General features: G+C 50.1%; 1 protein-coding gene across 5 annotated transcripts in view; it reads left to right on the forward strand.

The window, feature by feature from the left end:
• The first annotated feature begins 5,913 nt into the window (after nt 1–5,913).
• PPFIA4 (PTPRF interacting protein alpha 4) overlaps nt 5,914–22,814 on the forward strand; it is a 204,408-nt gene continuing 187,507 nt past the window's right edge. For 4 of the 5 annotated variants that reach the window (XM_030561135.1, XM_030561139.1, XM_030561140.1 and 1 more), the window contains exon 1: nt 5,914–5,989. The gene's annotated coding sequence lies outside the window, so the exon portion shown is untranslated. Of the gene's footprint in view, nt 5,990–21,726; nt 22,109–22,814 lie in introns of those variants that run through there. The other variant, XM_030561137.1, reaches the window with a different exon arrangement.

The following is a 22,814-nucleotide window of genomic DNA, read 5'->3' on the forward strand; positions in this document are numbered from 1 at the left end:
ATCCTAGAATACTTAAGGAACTGGTAGAAGAGGTCTCTGAGCCATTAGCAATTATCTTTGAGAACTTGTGCATGACAGGCGAAGTCCCAAAAGACTGGACAATGGCAAATATAATACCTATCTATAAAAAGGACAACAAAGACAACTCAAGGAATTATAGACCAGTCAGCTTCACATTGGTATTTGGAAAGATAATAGAACAAATAATCAAACAATCAATTTGTAAGCACCAGAAAATATGGCAGAGGTGGGCAAACTATAGCCCACGGGCCATATCCAGCCTGCGGGACTGTCTTGCCTGGCCCTTGATCTCTCAGCTCCCCCACAGCCTCAGCTCGCTGTGCCGTCAGCGCTTTGGGCAGCAGGGCTGTGAGCTCCGGTGGGCAGCTCGGCTTCAAGAGCCGCCAGGCACCAACCCTCCATATAATTTTGGAACCCTGATGTGGCCCTCAGGCCAAAAAGTTTGCCCACCCCTGAAATAAGGTAATAAGTAAGAGTTGAGAGGATTTGTCAAGAACAAAGCATGTCAAACCATCCTAATATCCTTCTTTGATAGGATAGCAAGCCTTGTGGATGGTGAAAGCAGTAGATGTGATATGTCTTGACTTTTTGGTACTGTCTCACGTGACCTTCTCATAAACGAAATAGGGAAATATAGCCTAGACGAACCTACTATAAGGTGGATGCACAACTGGTTGGAAAACCTTACTCAGAGAGGAGTTATCAATGGTTCAGAGTCAAGTTGGAAGGACATATCAAGTGGGGTCCCACAAGGGTCTGTCCTGGGTTGGGTTGTATTCAATATTTTCATAGATTATTTGGATAATGGCATAGAGAGTACACTTATAAAGTTTGCAGAAGATACCAAGCTGATAGGGATTGCAAGTGCTTTGGAAGACAGAATTAGAATTCAAAATTATCTTGACAAACTAGAGAAATTGTCTACAATAAATAGGATGAAATTCAATAGGGACAAGTGCAAAATACTATGCTTAGAAAGGAATAATCAGTTGCACAAATACAAAATGGAAAATGACTCCCTTGGAAGCAGGGCCGGCTCCAGGCCACAGTGCACCAAGCACGTGCTTGAGGTGGCATGCCGTGGGGGGCACTCTGCCGGTTGCCGGGAGGGCGGCAGGCGGCTCTGGTTGAGCTCCCGCAGGCGTGCCTGCGGAGGGTCCACTGGTCCTGCGGCTCCGGTGGAGCATCCGCAGGCACGCCTACGGGAGGTTCACCGGGGCCGCGGGACCACCAGACCTGCCGCAGAGAAGCCTGTGGGAGATACACTGGAGCCGTGGGACCGGCGAGCGGCAGAGCGACCCCTGCCGCGTGCCGCTGTGCTTGGGGTGGCGAAATTGCTAGAGCTGGCTCTGCTTGGAAGGAGTACTGCAGAAAAGGATCTGGGGGCAACAATGTAATCCTGTTGCAAAAAAAGCAAACATCATTCTGGAAGTGTTGTATGCAAGACTTGAGAAGTAATTCTTCCACTCTATTCAGCACTGATAAGGCCTTAACTGGAGTTCTGGGAACTGCACTTCGGAAAAGATGTGGCTAGATTGGAGAAAGTCTAGAGGAGAGCAACAAAAATGATGAAAGGTCTGAAAAACATGACCCATGAGGAAAGATTGAAAAAAAATAGGTTTGTTTAGTCTGGAGAAGAGAAGACTGGTGGGGGGGACGGACATGTTAACAGGCTTCAAGTACATAAAAGGTTGTTATAAAGAGATAAATTGTTTTTCTTATCTACTAAGGACAGGACATGAAGTAATGGGGCTTAAATTGCAACAAGGGAGATTTAGGTTAGACATTAGGAAAAACGTCCTATAGGTAAGAGGAGTGAAGCGCTGGAACAAATTACCTAGGGAGGTTGTGGAATCTCTTTCACTGCAGGTTTTTAAGAACAGGTTAGACAAACACCCTAGCTATTTTGGTGCCCTACACACCCCCCCTGCTTGGGCTGGCCCCAGGCCTCCATGGGGGGGCTGTGTGGGGCCCTGCCCCAGGCCTCCGTGGGAGGGGGTTGACCCAAGACCTCTGTGGGGTACAGGGGGGGAGGGGGACAGGCCACTTCCTGCAGGAAGTGGAGTGACCCGGCCCCAACCTGCTCCGCTCCCTGGGGAGGCAGTTCCTCCCTCATCCCCAAGCCTGGGAGCCAGGGGAGCAGAGCAGGCTGTGGCCGAGTCACTCCACTTCCTACAGGAAGTAGCCAGCCCCCCGTCCCCCACGGAGGCCTGGGGCCAGCCCCCTCCCTGCTTCCCCCCCCATGGAGGCCTTGGGCCCCAGCCTTGCTCTGCTCCCCTGGCTCCCAGGCTTGAGGGGAGGAGGAAGGGGGGAACCGCCCCCCAGCACTCACCGGCAGCATGACTGGCAGCCAGGGGAGCGAAGCAGGCTGGGGCCGGGTCACTCCATTTACCATGCAGTGAGTGCAGGGACAGTCGGGCCTGGCTGCAGTCTTCAGGGGAGTCCTTCAGGAGAGCGGAGCTGGGATGGAGCAGGGGCGGGAAGAGTCGGGGAGCCCCCACTGCGGCAACTCCCAGAGCTGTACCCCCCCCACACCCTCCCACGGCAGCTCCCCACCCCAGCTCACCTCCGCTCCGCCTTCTCCCCTGAGCATGCCAGTGCTGCTCCACTTCTCCAGCCTCTCAGGCTTGCGGTGCCAATCAGCTGTTTGGCGCAGCAAGCCTGGGAGGGAAAGAGAATTAGAGCCCCCCCCCCCGTTACTTGCTGCAGGCAGCCCTCTCCACGCCCCCCTGCACCCCAGCTCACCTCCACTCCACCACCTCCCCTGAGCACATTTTTTGGTGCCCCCAACCACTTAGCGCCCTAGGCGGATGCCTAGTTCGCCTAGTAGTTGCACTGGCCCTGCTGCCGACATAGTATTGTCCATGTCGGCGCTTAGGTCGGGGTAATTTACGTTGCTCAGAGGAGTGGCTTATTCATGCCCTGACTGACAAGTTATATCGACCTAAACTGTAGTGTAACCATAGTTTATGGTTTCTATGATTTACTGCTGTGACAGAAATACTCCTTTCTGTTGCTGTAGTGCGTCTCCACTCCAGCGCTGCCTCTGTAGTGTTTCTGCTGTGGACATAGCCTTAAATTGGTTTAAATGGTGCATACTAAACAGATAGACACAGATTAAGCTGATAGTACCTGATCCCTGCTATTTATTTTAGGACTGAGTCCAGTGCTGGGAGCTTGAGGGTGAAGATCAAAGAAATGGTGCCACTTTGTGGTGAGCAATTTATTAAAACTTGTATTTTAAAGAACAGGAGTACTTGTGGCACCTTAGAGACTAACAAATTTATTTGAGCAAGGTGACGGGCAAAGATAAAAAAGGTTAGGGATAACATTTTCAGAAGGACCCAGATATCCTGAGCCCTACTGACTTCAAGAGACACTTATGGTCCTACTTACCTAAGTCACTTTTGTAAATACACTTTTTTTACGCTTCTAAGTGTCTTAGGTGCTTTTGACAATTTTTGCCTTAGGACTGTGCCATTGTTATTATTTTATTTTATATTACAGTGATACCAAACCATTCTCAGATTCACAATCTCCTTGTGGTAGGTGTCTGCGTGGTGGAGTCCTGATCCGTGACAAGGGCTCCTCAGTGCTACGGTAATACAAATAATAGATAACAATAATAAGGTGTGACAGGTTGGTGTTGCTGTTTTTCTTACATATGAAATTCAGGTCTTGTCTATCCTGGAATACTCTGGCAAGTGAGAACTAGTGAAAGTAGACAAAAGGCTGAAGTCTGAGCAACTGAGAGAGGAAGGCATATTTCAGTCATATTGTTAAAATCCTGTTGTCTTGTATGGTTTTGTTCACACCAGTGTCCAATGGCCATTTTGGAGAAAGGCTATAGTTGATTCAAGACCTCTGCCCCACCCCAGTTGAAGTGTGGGAGCACACCTCTGAGACTCCAAGAAGTCCTCTAGCAGAACTAGGGAACGGAAAACTTAGCAGTCCTGATATGTATAAGGTAAAAAGGGAGGGGGAATGACCATGCTTTCTCTATATATCACTGCGTTCTGTTTATTTCTCTTTCAGACATTGTTTCTCAACATGGTTTTTTTATGATTGTGTTGTTAACTTCAAAGAAGAGAATGACTCAACAGGAGCTATTAGCAGAGCTGGGGTAGGGAGGAGGTGCCATGCTTAGAAAAGCAGTATGGATCAGTGGTTAGGGCACTAGCCTAGAACTTGAGAGACTTGAATTCAGTTCCCTGCTCTGCCACAGATTTTGTGTGACCTTGGGTAAGTAATTTAGTCTCTCTGTGTTACTCAGCTGTACAATGGGAATAATATAGAGAAAAGGTGTGTGAAGTAATATATTTTATTGGACCAGCTTCTGTTGGTGAGAGAGACAAGATCCTCTTCCTGAAACAGAGCTCTGTGCAGCTCGACAGTTTGTCTCTCTCACTAACAGAAGTTGAACCAATAAAAGATATTATTTCACTCACCTTGTCTCTCTATTATTCCCATAATAAAGATCCAATAAAAGGTTTTACTTGTCTTTTTAATATCCTGGGACTGACACGGCTACAACAACACTGCATCCAACAATGAGAATAACAGCACTTCCCTGCCACACATTAATACATGCTTTAATGCATTAAAGTTTCTGAAGTGCTCAGATATTACAGTAATGAAGGCCAGCTAAGTACCAAAGATAGACAGATAGTTCCTGGGAATTCAGTATCCCTTGTTGCTTGGTCCCCCAGCAAAATGTGACACATTAAAACTAGGGGATTGGTTGGGGTATTTATGTTACATATTGTGGATCAATATGAATGTGCAGGAAAAGGGTACGTCTAGGTGTTTGCAAAGTACATTTCATCCCTGACAGACACTTGGAGAGGAGCCTGCAAGTGTGTCAGCCTGGGGTATCATAGTTGGGGAAGGGCACAGGCCAGACCCACGGATCTAGGCCCTGACATGGGAATTTTACCTGTGGCTGACGCCCTGAACTTCCATCCGTAAACAGCTAATATGCTGCTGTGCAGCTGGTGGTGCTCCCCTTTCTGGGGTCATGCTGCCACACGCACTGGGAGGAGGAGGACTGAAATGACACTGCAGGCTGCACATTCAGCCAGGCTTCCCTTTAGCAGGTGAAGAGTGCAGTACAGAGAGGGAAACACCCTCCCTATCAGCCCCCTCAATGGCTCTCATCTGCCCTGGTGTGGTGGAGACTGGTTGGGCCATCGGTCACCTCTGGCCTTCGTGCTTTGTTCCCTTGGAAGGGAACCAATAGGGTCTTTGCTTCTTTCACTGTCCCCTCCTGGGGAGGGGCAAAACTCAAGCTCCCACTTAGACTTCTGGTGGAGCCCTTGCTCCCCCACACTGGCCCTTGCAAAGGGGAGGGAGGGCACCATTCCTCCTCTGGACTTTGCCTGTCCATCTCTGTGGGGCTGCCATGCCCCAGAGCCCCAGCTTACTAGCTGGTAGGGAAGCGGGGAGCTGAGAAATCAGGAGATACTGTATGCATTTTTAAATATGAATTAAAAAAAATCGCCAACAGGTTCGGTCCACAGTCTAATACCCTGCCCCTGGACAGAGGAATGGAGGGTCACAAAGGGGATGGCCAGATGGGACATGTAAGGCTTGTTAACAGGCGTGGAACAGGGCCTGCCCTTCCCTGACAAGTCCTCAGGCTGGGGTAGGAAGGCTGGGAAGGAGCCAGGGAGCTATCCCCCCAGTGCTGCAGGACCCTGTGGTTTCAAGAAGGGGGGTTAGTACAGAAAGGGTCTATGGGAACTAGAAGGCAGGAAGGGTGGGGTAGGGGCGGGGCTGTGCGCTGATAAGATGCGGGGGGCGGGGCTTAGCGGAGTAGGGCGCTGTGTAGCCAGACGGGGGCGTGGCTAGAAGTGGAGGGGGCGGCTCCAGGGGCGGGGCTCGGCCGGGTGGCCGGCTCTGCGGCGATGCGAAGGCAGGCGGGGAGCTGCTCAGCTGGCTCCTGCGTCCGCCGCATCTCATGGAGCCGGTGAGTGAGCGCGAGCGGGAGCCCGGTTCTCTCGGGGGGCATTGAGTCGGATTTCCCCTCTTGGTGGGGGGCAGACTGCCCCAGTGAGCCTTTTCTCTCGGAGGGCACGCTGCTCCGGAGGTGTCTGAGTCAGGGTCCCCCTCTTATCCGGGAATGCAGACTGTACTGGGAGACCCTTTATCTTGGGGGGGCTCAGTGGCTCCAGGGATCTCTGAGTGGGGCACCCCTCCTGTCGCGGGGCACACTGCTCTGGGGTGGGCTTTCTGTTGGGGGAAGGGCACACCGTCCTGGGGGGTATCTCAGAGCTGGGGGTGGACACACTGTCCCTCGGGGGGGGGGGGCGTTTCTCTGAGGGGCACACTGCTCCAGTGGTTTCTGCACTGGGATGTCCTGTCATGTCCTCATTATGCCCCCTTCCTAGTAGCCTTCCTGCTGCCTAGAGCCCCGGGGGAACGCAGCCCCTCTCTGCAGTGAGTGAGCAGAGGTGTGGGGGATTCATCTGGCCCTGGATTTTCTTGCCAGTTTTGATGGCTTTTTCCACCCTCTTTTCCTATACCGAGTTTAAGTGGGTTCTCTCCCATGTTGCTGTGTGCAAAGCTCCCACAGGCAAACAGGGATCCAGGCTTGCTGCACAGACACTAGGGTGAAATTGACTGGACATGGAATGCTGATGAAGGCACATGGTAAGACAGGAATAGAAGGGAAAAAAATATTCCCCACCCTCTCCCAGGTGGTATTAAATACAACATGAAACCATGGAGGTGAACTGCTTTCAGATGGCAGTGTGACTTTTAAAGGGGCACTATCCCTTAGACTTGATTTGGGTGCTTTTAACCCATGTCCCCTTGGGCATTGGGGCATTGTTGGCATTTGGTGGAAATGAAACTGAGAGCCAGCGACATCTGTGTAGGAACAGAGGCATTGCCATTCTGGATCAGATCCAAGATCCATCTTGTTCAAAGTACCTTCTCAATCATTGACCCACGCCAGATGCTTCCAAGGAAGATGTAAGAATACCATAGTAGTCAGAGGTGATCCGCCATCAAAGCCCTTAGTGTCTCCTAGTGACAGTAGAGCTGGGAAGCAGGTGGGGTTGCTGTGGGTGCCTCTCTCAATTCTTTGGGCTTTATCTGAGAAGAATGAGTAAAGCCAGCTTACCATAACTCCCCTCATCCCTGTAGGTGAGCCCTCAGGGCTTCGTGGTCAATGGTGTCTAATGTTAGCAGCAGATCCAACAATCCTGGGAGATTTTCAGCCTTTGGATGTCTCCTGTCTGACCTGCCTGTGTACATACCTTATTCTGTTTTTGAGTCTAAATTGGGAGGGGGCTAGAGTATTGGTAGAGATCAGATGTCACTGAGCTGCCACCTCTTCCTCAATAATGGGTCTTTTAAAGGGACAGCTCAAGGCAGGAAGCTGACAAGATGGTTTGCACCAAGAGATGGATTCTGGAGCAGAGGCTGGACTGCTTTGTTCCAGCAGGCTGGTCAGTTGCCGTGTTCAAGGGCAATGATCTTGGGACTTGTCACTGGACTTCACTCAGTCATGGATTTCACAGGTGGGGTTTGGGCTTCACTTGCTTTCAGGATGTCTGCTAGCTCTTCTGTCCCCAGCTCTGACAAGGTTGCCTTATGCCCCTGCCACCAGCAGCTCAATCTGCCCTGGATAGATCTGTTTCATGAAGTAGAGATAGTGAGTTCTGGAACAAATTGGCAAATTGCAGACATGGATAGGCCTGATTTTCCACCGCCTAGTGTCACTTACACCTGATTCTGGTGGTGGTTTATGCCTATGCAGTGTGGGTGTGAATGACAGTAAGACGCACCCAATGCTGGTGAAGGTTTCACTGTGATGGGGGTTATAGGAACGCTCTGTGTTGTAGTCAGTTGGATTTGCTCTGGATTCTGTGCCATTAGTGCTCATCTCCTGTCCCCGCTTCTTATCTCAAAGTGTTTGGGGCTAATTTATCAAGGTGTGGATGGTAGTTGGCTGAAATTTGCCAAGAGTTCAACAGAGCACAGGCTCCACAGTTGGATGGTGTCCTGGCAACTTACTGGGCCAGGACATCTTTAGTAAAGACCGTCCTCCTCCCACTTTCCAGAGGGGAGGAAGTTGAGGGGGTGGAGATGAGTCTGCCTAGGCTGAACATGGAGTCTAAGGTGGCACCAAAGACCACAAGAGAGAACTTTAAGGTTTTCATGACTGACATGAGATCTTATCAGCCTCTCAAGCTGACTAATGTCAGAGACTCCAGTGCCAGGCTGGACAGCAGCTCTCATTGTTCTGCTAAGGAATCCAGTGAACTTCTTGGGGTAGTTCGATTACCACTCGCTTAGCAGGCGTGTGGGCTCCAAAGGCTCTACCCCCTTGGTGGGGTGTCTCGGTGTGATGTTAAATGAGGCCATATCATCTCCTCATCTCATTGAACAGCCTCTGGCCTGAGCTGCTCTGTTCCTGTCCTGGGTGTTGTCTAGCCCAGTCTCAGTTCTATACAGGCTAAGCTGTGTGTTTCCTCTGTGATCAGACTGTGGCTGCTGCTGCTGCTCCTGTCAATTGAACATGTCTTCCTTTGCTTGTTCCTGAGAACCAGGCTGCTGATCCTCTTTTGCCGCAGAGATCAGACAGGATAGTCTCAGGAGGGGTCTGGAGAAAGTGTCTGTCCTTGGTCCCTTGCTGGGATATTTGCCTCTGTCTACTGGGGGAGGAGGGAACAGGGGTGGCTTGGTGTGTCTCTTCGCAGGCTTTGTCCTTCTGCAATCTGTCAAAAGCCTGTGTTTCAGTGAACCTCCTGGCCCCTTGCTCGTACAGCACTCTGGAGGAGCGTGGATGTGCCTGAGTATACAATGGTTGTGTGAGGGGAAGCTGAGGAAGCGAGGATTAGTCCTGGGGGGCGTGGGTGGGTCTGTGGATCATAAGGTCTCTGGTGGCTCGTGTCACCGTTGCATATTGCAAAAGAGATTGGCTTCCTTGCCAGAGTCCAGCCGAAGAGGTGAATGTTGGGAGGAGAGGAACAGAGATCGAGCCCTGGAGCCTGTGATCCTGTTTTAAGGCTACCTAACTCAGGTGCATGGAGACTTTGATGCAGGTACTGCAGCTGTTGGAAATGGGACAGGAGGAGATGTGTTTAAAAAAATATATATGAACAAATGTCTGGCGCCACTGTCATCATCTAACACAATTTACCCCAGTAAAGTTCTGGTTTAATCTTCTCCAGGGAAGAAATATTAGATTCTTCAGCACACAAAGAGCCTAAAATCTTGTCTTCTAAAAGAAAGGGGGTTTTCTACTTGGGAATATCTGATCTTCTCTGCCCTGCCACCTCCTTAGATAACTTGCAAACATGGATTGGGAAATCTCTGAGCCATTAATTGAAGGGGCAGCATGATGAATCCTCAGCAGAGCTTGTCTTCCAAGTGTTTGAGCTAAATGTGTTAACAGAATCAGGGTTTAAATGGTCTGAGGGCTGCTGTGCACACAGGCTTGTGCTGAAATGACTAACAGTGTGAGTTTAAAACCGGTGGAGTTATTTTGGTGTGAGCTGTGTGGGTATTCGTGGAATTAAAGTAGCTACAGAGAACGTAGGCCTTGTCTGAACACAGAGGTTGCACTGGTAGAACAAAAACTGGTTTAAAATGTAGTTTGAGCCAAACAGGTGCAAACCGTTGTGTATACTCTCTAATGTTGGTTTAGCTAGTGCCTAGGAGGCTATACGCAGAAATAGCGAAATGGGTTTTCATTCACACTTGTTATTTCAGTGCAATGTTGTGTGTTGACCAGTTCTGTTTGTCCATCCTCCTCCCCCCGTCACACACCTATATCATTATCTAATCCATTGTATTTATGGTGATGGGGGTCATGGTATCTGAGCACCTCACAATCTGCAATGTATTCATCATCGCAGTAGCCCTGGGAGGCCAGGCAGTGCTGTTATCAATCCTGCCACGTGCAGACCAGCTCCAGCAAGGAGTGCTTTGTGTTGAGCATGGTAGATGGACCGGCCCCTGTCATCTGCCCAACGCAGGGCAGTCTGATGGACATGTGCTATGGCAGGGCTGGCTTGTGTGTGCTCTCATCTGCAGGCCACGCGGTGCTGCCGAAGCCTCTAGCTGACTGTGGTGGTGAGGCTACAGTGCTGCAGTGTAATGCTCTGTGCCCCTGGAGTGGCTGGTTGGGAAGTGACTCCCCTGAGCGAGCAAGTGCCGGTGTGTGATGTTGATCACTTCATTGGTGGAGCGCTTGGCCACCCCCAGGTGAGTGCAATTTCAGGGCAGGAAATGCCAAACTGTGCACCCAGCTCTCTCAGGGGGAGGTGATCTTGTGCCCTGAGCAGATAACTGCCTGTGTCTGATGTCCTGAAATAGCAAGCCCTCTGCTGCGTGGTTGGGGAGGCTGCTGCTGTGATTCTGTGCTCCAGTTTCCCATGATGGAAATGGTCAATCGCCTTGGCAGGGCTCACGTTGCGTGGCTCTGTAAGAGAAGCCGACCTCTGTTCAGAACTGCCGCCAGCCAGCCTGGTGCTGTGCTTTGGGATGGCTCTGCTTTCATTTCTGGCTTGAAGTGAGCAAAAGCCTCCCTCTCCAGAACCCCCACCCCCACCCGAAGCATAACTCAAGACACGGCTAATACACTGGGACGGAACAAATCTGATCTGCTGGGGCACTGACGTCCCTGCTGTTCCCATGGGATTTCTGTACCCCTGGAACAAATCCGAGAGACACTCTCTCTTAAAGAGGAGAACTCTTCATGGCCAGGGAGACTGGTTTGGGCATCAGATGCATTGAGCCTTAGCTCCTGCTTTGAGCCCGCTCTGCCCCATCAGCAAGTCTTGGCAGTCAGTGGCTTTTCCTGTCTGAAGGTTGCTAGTCAGATCCCGTCTGCTGTGTGGGCACGGAAACAGATTCCTACATGTGTGTTAGCTTTCTCCATCATGGAATATCATCCCCTTGTCAGGCCTCTTCCTTCATAAATCAGGGAAAGTGCTTGTAGTATTGCTGGGGAATGAGCATCGCTAGAGCTCACCGAATTTCCAAATCATGCCTTAGTCTGACTCCCCATTCTTCTTATTGCTGTTGCCATAATGCTTAGGAGCTCCAGGCATGGACACAGGCCACTCTTGTGCGAGGCGTTGTACAGGCACATATCAAAGACAACCCCTGCTCCAAAGAGCTGACAGTCCAATTAATCCATCAATCTTCTCTAGAACCCGGTACTTGGCATCAGTAAGAGCTCTGTGTTTAGTACCTCCTGCTGCTTCTCTCCCCATGAAGAGCCAGAAAAGGAACCTGAGCTTTCTTGGCTGCGGCTGGTTCAAGCCGCCTGCTGATTTATATGTAAGAGGGAGCGACTTGCTTTTTCTGAGCAGTTCGGGTCAGTGGTTCTCAGCCAGGGGTATGTGTACCCCTGGGGGTACGCAGAGGTCTTTCGGGGGTACATCAACTCCTCTAAAGTTTTGCCTGGTTTTACAACAGGCTCCATAAAAAGCACTAGTGAAGTCAGTACAAACTGAAATTTCATAGATACCACCTTTTTTATACTGCTCTGTGTACCAGCCGCTGAAATGTAAGCACAATATTTATATTCCAATGGATTTATTTTATACTTGTATGGTAAAAATAAGAACGGACACAATTTTTCAGTACTAGTGGCTTACACTTTTGCATTTGTATGTCTGATTTTGTGAGCAAGTCTTTTTTAAGTGAGGTGAAATTGGGGGTTACGCAAGACAAATCAAACTCCTAACAGGGGTACAGTAGTCTGGAGCAGTTGACGGCTGCTGTTTTAGGTTGCAGAAAGCCATCTGAGAGATGAGGATTTCTATGGGTTAATCCCTTCCAAGTGCATTGGGATCTAGTGACACAGGCCCAACTCCATCTGCACCCTCTCCCCCTGGGGACTGGTTTGTGTCCCTCTTAGCGTGGTGCTGGTCCAACTCCACACCACCTCTGCCTGGGTTAGGGATTCCCTGGAGGGGTGGAGAAGGCATCACGCGCTGCAGGACCAGCTCCCTGCAGAATCGTGAGATGGGCTCAGGCAGCCTGTTGTGGGCACCATGGTGGCATGAGGCAAGTGGCTTGCTTCAGAAAAGGGTCCATGCTTGGGTGTGCTTAGACCTTCAGGTGGGGAGAGAAGCTAGGCCTCCCCTTATCCTCAGTCTGGCAAGAGCCTGCTAGTGAGCACCATGTTCGAGGAGCAGACAGCGTGGGGAATGGCAACATTCATCAGCAAGGAAGGGCAGGAAGCACAGGGCATCACTTGTCCCTTTCTGGCCCCAATGGCCCTTTGTTGGGGCAGGACCATTCCAAGAGCTGCCTCAGTGCACCACTTCCCACCCTGTCCTAATTGCCCTAGCACTGGTGATGGGTGCGGCTGGAGGCTCTTGGCTTTCCCTAGCCACCCTCTCTTGCTGCTTTCCTGTAGCACCTGCCTTTGTGTATCTTCCAAAGATTTCTTTGCACTCATCTCAGGCCCTGCATGGCCTTCTTTTCCCAGCCCCTGCGCACTCTGCTGCTGGTTTTGGTCGGCTACCTTGCAGGAGATGATGTAGCTGTGGTGATGCTGAATATCTTGTCGCCTTGTTGGATTTTGATTTCCCCCCCTCTCCCCGCCAGCGTGCGATGCTGTGAAGTCATTTTTGGTACCATATCCAATGAGCTGCCTTCACTCCCTCTCAGTTCTTGTAGCCCTTGGGGAGGAGAAGTGTTAAGTGTGAGAATCACACGGACAGATTTTGCTTTTCTCTCTACCTGTGTTGCTGCTAGAATTTCTTTCCCCTGACACTTCCCACAGTTGCTACCCTGGGTGCAGCTCTGTGGAGGGGAGCCCTGGTTTGGAGCGGCCGCTGACATTCTGCCTGTTGTGGAATGAATAGCAGTGGTGATTGCTGGCGCTTAGAGGCGGAATTCAGCACCTTCGTTTGGTGCTCCTCCTCCAGATGCCAGCTGGAGCTGTGCTGTGTGTGAGGCTGCCTGGATGAGGCAGCTTGGGGCAGCCCACTGGTCACCTTCCTATGGACTGACTTGATGGCAGTGCAGTTCTTTGCAGTTCTCTTGACTAGGTGCACAGTCCATGTCACTAACATTTCCTGCCCCCAGCTGAGGGTGGCGTTGCTGTGTCAGTTCGGCCTTTGCCCCAGAATGGCCTAACATGATGCAGTCAAATAGCTGCTGCCTTCTGGTATCTGCTTACTTGCTTATCTTGGTATTTTGTTAGCTAGGCCGTGGCATAGGGCTTGTCTACACTTGAACGCTGCAGTGGCATAGCTGTAGGGCTTTGGTGTAGACGTTATCTAATCCAGTGGGAGGGGTTCTCCCATCACTGTTGGTACTCCGCCTCCCCAATTCTTCTGTCAACTAGCACAGTCTACACAGGGACTTAGGCTGGCTTAACTATGCCCTGATCAATGTAGTTACACTGACCTAAGTTTCTTGTGTAGACCAGGCCTTGCAAAGGCAACTGTCTACCTAGTGAAGAATAGTAGATGGCCTACTGCCATTGCACACCTAGTCAAAAGGGGATCTTCATCTGTGTTTATCACTTCCCTTGCCCTCCTGTTGAGGTGCAGTTGGCAAACTTAGCTTTGCAAGGTAAAGGACTCTCATGTCTAGCCAGGCTTTGCAGACAGAGGAGAGGGGAAGGGGACGCAGGGCTGAAGGATGTTTTGCAGCACGCACAATCCTCTCCTGCTGAGCTCATTTTGGACCTCAAGATGTGTGGCTGGAAACACGGGTATATAGCTGGCAGTAGACCGGTGCCTGGATTTCCCCACGTTCTGGTGCTCTTTGAACAGTTACAATTGGCATAGTGCTGCTATGATCTGTAGTATGGCATGATGGCTATGGGGATAGCACAGGGAATGGGTGAAATGGGGACCAGCTGAAGTTGGGAAGGAAGACTTGGAGGGGGTGAGGGCTCGGAATGTGATGCTTGAGCCCCTGACATCTATGATGTTAAACAGAATCATGGTTGTTGCTTTTCTACCTTCTTCCATCTCGGTGGATCTTGCAGCATTAAACAGTAGTTGTGGAGAACTCCTGAAGGTTCCATCTTCCTAGAAACAGTTGTCGTCAATACTCTCTCCTTGACTGGGCTGCAAAGGGTGGTTCCAGGCGCTTGCTGGTATGCCTGGCTTTTAATGTGGTGGGTTTGTGTTCAGAATGAAGCTGTGCAGAGAATAAAACTCCCACTTCTCTGCTGATCTTAGCGACCTTGGACCTTTCCAGGGAACTGGGCCCATCATCAGCCATGCACGTGTAGAACTTGTCTCGCCTCACCTCCCCTGCCCCCAGGAGTCATCAGCGTTGGAGAGGAGGTGCAGTTGACTTGTATGGCTTTGGAGGGGTGGGGGCAGGGGCAGAGAACTCCATGCTTTGAAAGAGTTCTTCCATTCTCGCCTCCCAGTTGATGGGCGGTCTGGAAATGTCACCTGAGCTTGGTGAACTCGCTGAAGAGTGAGGGAGTCCCTAGTGTGGCTTAGTTCTAATATCGTCTCCTTGGAGGTAGGCTGCTGTGTTCATGGATTTCGAGATGAACCAGCTGCCTTGATCAACCTGGGACCTTGTCTTCTCCAAATTGTAGAGACTTTGGCTCTTTAATTGGTCAAAAAAAATTACCAGACCCTTCCCACCTCTAAGCTTTTCTCTGGACTTCCTCCAGAAGGGATCCTCCTGCAAGACAAGGTGCCACAGCTGGGTGCAGTCTGCTAGAGTGGGGCTTCTCCATGTTCTTCTGTAGCAGTAAAATACCTTCTCTCCTCTTGTTTGTAATAATGGCTGTTTTGGTGCAGCCAAGAAACCTGCAACGTCTCTGCTGTTACTGCACAGAGGCAGGATGGCCCAGTGGTTAAGATGCTAGCCTGCGGCTCAGGAGAGACTAGTGCAATTCCCTTCTCTGCCACAGACTCCTTGTGGGACTTTGGGCAAGTCACTTAGTCTCCATGCATCTGTAAAACAGCACTGCCCTGCTCGTAGGGGTGCATGAGGGTACATATGCTAAAGACCATGAAGTGCTCAGATACTGCAGTGAGAGGGACCTTAGATAGCAATGCATTCTTGCTCTTCATGATGCTGAGAACCAGATTCTTAAATCTTTCTGGTTGCCCAGAAGGGCCAGTTTTTTACCTACCAATAATGCAAAAGATTTTTTGGCTTAGTAAAAGGCATTACCTCTCCTATTTCCTGCCCTGCCATCCCCTGGCACCTGAATCTTTCTGACAACGATCTGCTAATGATAACAGAGGTGCTAATGATATTTCTGTATTTAGTGTTCCTGACAAACTGAAAGTTGAGTCACAGCCCTGCTGTTGATAGCCATTGATAAACCAAATGGAAAGCAACCACCCTGCCCCAGCCCCAGAGATTATCTCCAATTCCCTGTGGTTTCTTCCTAGGACTGCTCTTATAATGAACTCTTGCTTTGCTTATTTAACTTGCCTGCTTCCCACAGACATGCTCTGAGACATAGGCAGTCAATTCGTGTTCGAGGGAAATAGTCGTCTTTCCCCTCCTTCCTTTAAAGCTTTGGACAGAGAAAGTATTTCGCTTTCCATTCTTGTGATTCCTCTCAGGCTGTGTTGGGGGAAATAACTTGGTTTTGTTTAATTTTAGTCACCGAGTTTTAAAAATGACCCAATTTTGTCTTTTGTGTCTTGTCGCTTAGAAATGACTTGAGCCTCTTTTTTTACACTTTCCCTCTAAAGTAATTTTAAATCTTAAAAAAACAATCAAAAGTATTGGCATTCGCAATTACTTCATGATCTCCGCTGGTCCTGGCATCTCTTCAGCACATGGCCAATAAACTGAATTCTAAGAGCCCTGCCGTGAGCAGCACAAGCATACACTCTGAACTCTGTTACACTCACTCTCTCTCTCTCTCACCTAAAAATACCGACACTTTAATTATCAAATGACTTGGCTATTTCACAGCCACCATTTTGTGTTTTACCGTTGCCGTGTAGCTTAGCACACTACATCTGCTGCCATGTGAAGGGCCACATCCTGCTCTCTGTATATAGTAGTTCAATAATGCGCTAGCTCCAGCCATCAGAACAAACTATTATTTGTATGATTGTAGCACCTAGGAGCCCCAGTGCTGACCCCAGATCCCATAGTGCTAGGCTCTGTACAAACATGGAGCAAACAGACAGTCCCTGCTCCATGGGTCTGATTTAGTGCCATGCCTCCAGGAGGTTCAGTCCATCAGGAGTGGGGAAAAGGTCGCTTTGTGCCCTATGGGCTGTACCATGAGCCAGTATGGCCCTGGCCTGAGTTAGAGGAGCCCCCAGTAATCCATCCTGTGCTGTGGCCCACTCCTGAATCCCCACAGCATGATGCTCTGAGCTTGTCCCCTAGCACATTCCCCACACTGGGGCTTGTGAGGAGCAGTGGCATCTGCTGTGTCTGGAATTTCTGCCTTGGTTACCTGCAGCACAGTACCAGCCCCCATGAGCTGCTAGGGAACTACATAGTGGTTGGAGTAGGGGACAGAATTTGCTCCAAGGCTCCAACTCCATCCAGTGGGAAGAGCAGAGTCTGGGGAGCTCTGGAACTCTTGAGTTCTGCAAGGCAGGGAAAAGCGGGGCAGGAAGAGAGGAAGAGTTTACTGGAGGGACTGGGTTGGGGGGCTGAGTGGTGGTGGTGGCAGCAGCGGTGGTAGGGGCGAGTGGGCGGAGATGGAGGCCAAGCTGAGGATCTTGTAAAGCTCAAGTTCCAAACTGGCTTTTCTTGAATAAGCAGACGAAACCATCATGAACTTTAAAATGTTGCTCAAGGAACATCACACTGAAAAACCCCAGCCAAAACCCCACACATGCATTTAAGCCATGTGAATGGAGAATTCAGAGAAGGTAAATATTCACAGCTCATCCAACCTCTCAAATGTACTACACATGCAGCCTTGACTCTGACATCGCCTGGCCGCCACCACCACCTGTTACACGAGAAGATGCTTGTGTCCGAGCTTTGGAAGTCACAGACTAAAAATGCCATGTATCACATTCTGTACCCATTGACTAGCTGGCCATTTATATCATGTGTGAAATCATTGTAGTCTGACACCTTTCTCACCATAGTAAATAAATAACGTGTTAGCCTGGCTTGAGGTCTGTGGATTGGATGAAGGTGGGTATGTGGTTGTATCTGGATGGCAGGACTCCAGTGCTCAATGGGAGGGGAATGTGGCTGGTATAATGAGGTTTCCAGTTGGCAAATGGAGGATGGATGGGTAGATTGGGTCTCTTAGCTAATGGTGGATGAGTAGAAGGATATTGTTCTGGACCATGTATGGAGAAACTAGTTGGGCTCTTGACTGTAGTAGCTTGTTGCAGTGACAGGTTGAGAGTCTGGCGTGTGACAGAATTGCTGGGATCTGTGGCCCATGACAAGTGGTTGAACTGGAGGATACTTTCTGGGCCATGTATGGTGGGTAATAATTTGAGGATTCATAGCCCGTATTGGAACTACATGTGATGGCTGGTATGAACAGGTTTCTGGACAATGTTAAAAGCTGGGCATCCATATGGGGCAAAGCTAAGATGACATGCATATGATATTCATAGAATCATAGAATATCAGGGTTGGAAGAGACCTCAGGAGGTCATCTAGTCCAACCCCCTGCTCAAAGCAGGACCAATCCCCAACTAAATCATCCCAGCCAGGGCTTTGTCAAGCCTGACCTTAAAAACCTTTAAGGAAGGAGATTCCACCACCTCCTTAGGTAACCCATTCCACCACCCTCCCAGTGAAAAAGTTTTTCCTAATATCCAACCTAAACCTCCCCCACTGCAACTTGAGACTATTGCTTCTTGTTCTGTTATCTGGTGTCACTGAGAACAGTCTAGATCCATCCTCTTTGGAACCCCCTTTCAGGTAGCTGAAAGCAGCTATCAAATCCCTCATTCTTCTCTTCTGCAGACTAAACAATCCCAGTTCCCTCAGCCTCTCCTTGTAAGTCATATGCTCCAGCTGCCTAATCATTTTTGTTGCCCTCCTCTAGACTCTTTTTCCAATTTTTCCACATCCTTCTTGTAGTGTGGGGCCCAAAACTGGACACAGTACTCCAGATGAGGCCTCACCAATGCCGAATGGGGGGAGTGATCACATCCCTCGATCTGCTGGCAATGCCCCTACTTATACAGCCCAAAATGTCTTTAGTTTTCTTGGCAACAAGGGCACAGTGTTAACTCATATCCAGTTTCTCTTCCACTGTAACCCCTAAGTCCTTTTCTGCAGAACTGCTGCCTAGCCATTCGGTCCCTAGTCTGTAGCAGTGTGTGGGATTCTTCCGTCCTAAGTGCAGGACTCTGCACTTGTCCTTGTTGAACCTCATCAGGTTTCTTTTGGCCCAATCCTCTAATTTGTCTAGGTTTCTCTATATCCTATCCGTACCCTCCAGTGTATCTACCACTCCTCCCAGTTTAGTATCATCTGCAAACTTGCTGAGAGTGCAGTCCACGCCATTCTCCAGATCATTAATGAAGATATTGAACAAAACTGGCCCCAGAACCGACCCTTGGGGCACTCCACTTGATACCGGCTGCCAACTAGACATGGAGCCATTGATCATTACCCGTTGAGTCCGACGATCTAGCCAGCTTTCTATCCACCTTATAGTCCAATCATCCAGCCCATACTTCTTTAACTTGCCGGCAAGAATACTGTGGGAGACTGTATCAAAAGCATTGCTAAAGTCAAGGAATAACACATCCATAGCTTTCCCCTCATCCACCAAGCCAATTATCTCATGATAGAAGGCAATATTGCAGATGGGTTCAGTTATCTGAGAGACTGTATGAACTGGGAGGGTATTTGGCTGTTTCTCTGTTTGTTTCCATAGTGATACATGCTTGGCGTTTAAAAATGGTGACATTCATCTTAACTTGAATATCAAATATTCATAGAATCATAGAATATCAGGGTTGGAAGGGACCTCAGGAGGTCATCTAGTCCAACCCCCTGCTCAAACCAGGACAAATCCCCAGTTTTTTGTTTTGTTGATTTTTTTTAACCCCAGTTCCCTAAATGGCCCCCCTCAAGGATTGAACTCAAATCCTGAGTTTAGCAGGTCAATGCTCAAACCACTGAGCTATCCCCCTCAACCTTAAAGGGTTTGCTGTTTGTACAGAGCTTAGCACAGAGGGAGCCTGGGCCATGAATGAGGCTCATAGGTGCTACCTCAACACAAACAGAAGAGACACAAACTTTAAGTGACATGATCTTCTAGAAAACCCTGCGTCCTGGGGATTGAAGGAGTCCACACAGTCCCCGTGAGGCAGGGAGACTCCTGGGTGCTTCATCTTTTAATCTTTAACAGAGGGTAGCTGGCTGAAACACTGCTGGCATCACAGTAACTCCTTGTTGTGTGCGGGTTCTTATCATGGTGGGACCTGGATCCTACCATCTGGGAGCAATTCTCCTGTGAGAGGAGAGGCCAAGATCCAGTGGCTGGAAATTGAAGCTAGACACACTCAAACTGGGAACAAGGCGCAGTGAGGGTGACAAACCATTAGTATGAGTTAGCACGGATTCTCCATGACTCGGGCACCTGGAACTGAGATCGGATGTCTTCCAAATGCTCTGCTCATTCTCAGCCACAATTTAAGGCTTGATGCAGGAATTCGTGGGAGGAATTCTCTGGCCTGTGTTGTGCAGCTGGCCAGACCAGATGATCACAAAGTCCCTTCTGGGCCTTAATTTATAAGGGTCCTATGTTGGCAGAGAGATGAGCTTGCTTGAACTAATGAGCATTTGCCCCATTCCCTGGCCAATTCTGGGGTTCGTTGGCCTGTATGTACAGTAGTGGACTGGGAGACAGAAAAGCCTGAATAGATATAGAGCTCTCATCATGCCAAATTTGATCACAAATGAGGCTGCAAAGGGGAGTGTGAAACCTGTCTGAGGGTTTCATTGGTGGCGGTTGTATGCGAGTCCTGCTGGATGCTCTCTGGAATGCTAAAGAGCTCTGGATGCGTTCAGACAACGCGTGGCGACCCAAAATAGCTCTGCTGGAGGAAGCGCACATGATTAGGAAGGTGAGGCTAATGGCACTAATTGTACCATGCAGCTTTCCCCCTTGACTCTACAGAATGAGCTGACAACCATCTCAGTTAGAGAAAAGCACTTATCTGCCCCCTATTACCATAGTATCTGAGCAGCTCGCAGCCTTGACTGCATTTATCCGCCCAGCATATCTGTGTGGTGGGGCCATGGTGTTATTCCCACTTTACAAGTGGGGAACTGAGCCACAGAGAGGGTAAAAGACTCACCCAAGGGCACACAGGAACTCTGTGGCAGAGCAGAGAATCTAACCTGTCTCAAGTCCCAGACGAGCACCCTAACCACTAGGCCATCCTTCTGCCTGAGCAATGCACAGAATACTATGGCCCTAGGCACTGCTGCCTGCCTTGACCACCCCCGTGGTGGATGTCCTGCATCAGTTTGGATAAGGCCTCCTTTAAAAGTTTGAACTGTGGAGGCCTGAATTTCCAGGAACAGTAGGTTTCTTGGTAGTAACAGTATCTTAGTAAAGAGGCTGATCTGAGTCTGTTGCCCTGGTCTCTCCTGGGCTAGCTCACATGAGACATTCCATCTGCCTGCTTCCCCCAACCTCTTGGTGCCCAGGGCTCCAAATGCCAGCCCCCTGCTCAGCTGTTTCTCCAGGCTCTTCTGTAGTTTGTACCCTTTTCACCCTGCCGTGCCACCATCCCCTCCACCTGGCCTGGTGGGCTGCTAGCTGTCAGCATTACTCTGCAGCTGGTTGTCGGCTTACCAGGGATGCTGGAACAATGGAGGTGCTGAGAGCCATTGAACCAAACTGTAAACCCTGAATGTGATGGAAACCACTTCAAGCCAGGGGTTGTGGCAGCACCCTTAGTTCCAGCACCTATGTGGCTTACTGCTTCCTTTTGGACAGCCTCCTGTTGCTGTTGCCAGGCAGTCTGTCCCCCGGCTACACCCAGTAGCCTCTCTCCCCAGGCACCAGCTCCTTGTTCTCCAGCAGCACCCTTCCCCTAGCCTTCCTGTGTGGCTCGCTCTCTGGCTTGGGCAGATGGAATGTTATATTTAAACGTAGGAGCTAGGAGGGCCCCTACGTAGTCTCTGGGGTAGCTCTGCCCAAGCACTTCCTTCTCCTGGTGTCTCTTTCTCATTATTTGCATTGCTGATAGTACCCGGGGTTGCAGTTGTGGGCCAGGGCTCTGCTGTGCTAGGTGCTGTACAAACACACAAGAAAAAGGCAGTTTCTGCCTGTGGAGCTTAGACTAGTCCCACTACCGTTTCCTCCAGCAGCTTCCCCTTCATACCCTGCTTTTCCTGCTTCCTCTGCCATGATCCTGCCCCACCTAGTCCCATAGAGGCAACTGGGACCCAGTTCTCACTTGCTGTCTCCTCCCTTAGCCTGCTAGGCCTTTCTTCTCCCAGGTAAGTTGAGAGTTAGCCCAGGCGTCGTGACTGGCTTCCTAAAGGGTCCGGTGTGGTCTGTTTGACCCCATTGGCCTTGGTGACTGGTGTCTGAGCTTTCAGAGCATATAGCTGGGGAGAGGTTAGAAAATTACTCCACTCCTACAGCTCTTCCACTGATTTTGGATGAATGTTAGACCCCCTGAAGGGAGGCTGTTGTGGGGAGAGCATCTGGCAGCCAGTCCTGAAGATCTGTGATGTGCCAGTTCTTTCCCTGTGAGTGGGGGATCCTGGGTGTGTCGAGGGGGTGGATTTGCTAGCTGCGCTTTCTGGCTGGTATGAATCTAACAGCTAGCATGGACTGCGAGCCAGGGAGGAGAGGGCTGGGGAAGGAGAGCAAGAGGGCCTGTCTGTGCAGGTGGCTGCTGTGATAGAAGCAGGCAGGCAGTCGGTTCTGGGTTCTAAAGGGCATGTCAGAGCTGTGGTTCTGCTACTTTCTTGCCAAAGGGCTGCATGCTCAAGGCATCCCTGTCAACTGGGATAGTGGCGAGTGCTCTTCCTGGCTGAGGGAAGGGCTCCTTTGCTGCATGGGGACCTGCCTGCATCTTCGCTGGGCTGGGTTCACTTTGCCTGCCTCCGCTGAAGGGGAGGATCCTGTGAGCCACTGGGGAGCTGCCGATTCAACTGAGGAGCTTCCAGCGAGGTCCTGTGGATGGAAAGTCAGCTCTGGGTACTGCTGTGGCTTTGTTTTATTTATTTTCCTTTGTACATTTTAACGTTGTAAGATGGTGAAGTCGGTTATAAAGAGCCCTGCCGCTGTGCAGCTGCGTCTCTAGTCGCAGGGTTGCTCTGGCTGCCTTCACCTCCCGCTTGTCGAGATCTGTAAAAATAAAATAAAATAAATGCTTGTATTGTCAGATACAGTACAGAGCAACATGGTCTGAACCCTGGGCATGCTCTGAGAGTTTGAACAACGAGGCATCCCCACAGGCTGCGTCTGCCTCCAGTGCTGAGCTGAAGGGACGAGAGGGAGGGGTTGTGGGGGGTGTGTGTGTTTATGAAATCTCTTCAAGTCTCCCAGGCTGAGAATTGTATCTGCAAATGCAGCTTGTGAGCATCTGGGGAAGCGGTGGGAGAGAGCCGAGTGAATGGACATGCAGAGGGGAAGGGAGCATGCAATGGGAAATCTAAGCTGCTGCTATATGTAGTCACTGTTTGAAGCTTGGGTGGAGTGGGGTGTGTGTGTGTGTGTGGGGGGGTAGTCATCAGATTAGTAAGAAAAACAGGAGAGTTTCTTGGTAAGAATGAGTAAAATGGGGGAGTAACTTGGCCAGGGTCTATAATGTCTGTTTCGGTGAGCTGTGTGTGCTGGGTAGGGGCTGGAATGGGAGGGTGATCTGGGAGAACTTCTTCCTCTGGTGTGGGCATCTGCTGTA

This window comes from Gopherus evgoodei, chromosome 4 (genome assembly GCF_007399415.2).
Source record: "Gopherus evgoodei ecotype Sinaloan lineage chromosome 4, rGopEvg1_v1.p, whole genome shotgun sequence".
In the NCBI taxonomy this organism is placed as follows: domain Eukaryota; kingdom Metazoa; phylum Chordata; order Testudines; family Testudinidae; genus Gopherus; species Gopherus evgoodei.